This window comes from Cavia porcellus, unplaced genomic scaffold (genome assembly GCF_034190915.1).
Source record: "Cavia porcellus strain 051 isolate PalLab524CR breed Dunkin Hartley unplaced genomic scaffold, mCavPor4.1 scaffold_11, whole genome shotgun sequence".
NCBI lineage: Eukaryota > Metazoa > Chordata > Mammalia > Rodentia > Caviidae > Cavia > Cavia porcellus.
Window position 1 is genome coordinate 59,856,318 of NW_026947494.1, and position 1,542 is coordinate 59,857,859.

Sequence of the window (1,542 nt, forward strand, 5' to 3'; positions counted from 1 at the left end):
TACAATTTGAACTTTGCTTCAATTTTTTCCGAAAATAATGTTTCCTTAAAGTTCATTATTATAGTCAAATTTATTTTATTACTATTTTAAGATAATTTTTAAATCTTCTATATTATTGGGTGATTTGATATTTTCTTTCCCATCTTTCTACTTATTAAGCTTTTTCCCTGAGAGGCTAATAGCTGAATTGAGACTATCAAGCATGAAGCAAAATATTGATTTTCATAACAATTTTCTGCCTGTATTCTGAAAGTTTAGCAAAACCCTTAATTAGCTCTAGAACAGAATTTTGACACCAGAATTTTTAATTCATTCTATGTTCTAGAAAGCTTATAACATACTTATTTTCCTGGAAAAAACCAATATAAAACAAAACTGTACAGCTCATTTAGCTGTATAGCTCAAAACTGTATAGCTCATTTAGAAGGTGAAGGAAAGATGAATACAAAAAGAAAAACAGGATAGGTTTCAAAAGGTTACCTCTTTAAGAAAGATTCCCTTGGTGTTATGATAATTTTTTGAGACTTTAGTGGGCCAATTAAAGAAGCGTACTCACCGTTTGGTATTTTGTCTCCTAACTTTTTCATATTTCCTCTTAATGATAGACTAGCATATGTCAGACCCTAACATGATTAGTCCAAGTCAATTTTTCTTTTTTCCATTTATTCAGAAAACTGCAAACGCAGAACGAGGATGAGATAGTGGCATGGACAAAACCGTAACACTAGTGGAGAAAAGTGACTATGATCAATCTCCTATGTGAGGTTTTCATAGATATTTGAAAGGGCCACAGAGCAACCTGATAATCCTTGACTTCTAACTATGGACAAAACAAAATAACCTTTCATGAATTAACAAATAAAAGGGAGCCTTCATGAAGGTTTTATGGTTAATCCCTAGATCTACTTCTAAACAACTGACTTTTGTTCTAATGGGCCTCCAAGATTAGTCCTTAAAGTTGGCTTCATTAAGTTGTAAACTTATCAAGCCTAAGTTTCCACATGTTCTATATGAAATGCTCCCTTCTATACCCCATGGAAACAAGAAAAGTCAGACAAAACAAAAACACATGAAACAAGACTTTGTTTGTATAGATATACAGCAAGAAAAGCAAGGCCAGAAACACAAAAATAAGTAGGTTAACAGTTCAAAATTTATCAAATGGTTTACTTCCAAAACATAAAGTCTACTTATCTTGAACAAAGTCCCAGGTCTAATTATTTACTGAATGATGCATCTTCAAACCAAAAGGTCTAAAAGCTTTATACAAAAACTTAACCCTAGTCAAAGAGCTGTTGGTTACAAATCCTAGAATAACAAGATAAATTCAACAATAAGAACTCAGTGAAAATAACCAGAAAGCAGATTATGATTGAGGTCCCTACTTGGCAGCACATCTGAAGGGTATATGGGATCTTGGCACAAGGTGCCTTATGAGGGCATCTGTTGACGTAATAGGCTCCTGGAATGTTGCCAAGTGAAAGTCTGTAAAACAATCTCAGTGGAGCCTCCATAACCGTCAAAAGACCATTTATACAATAT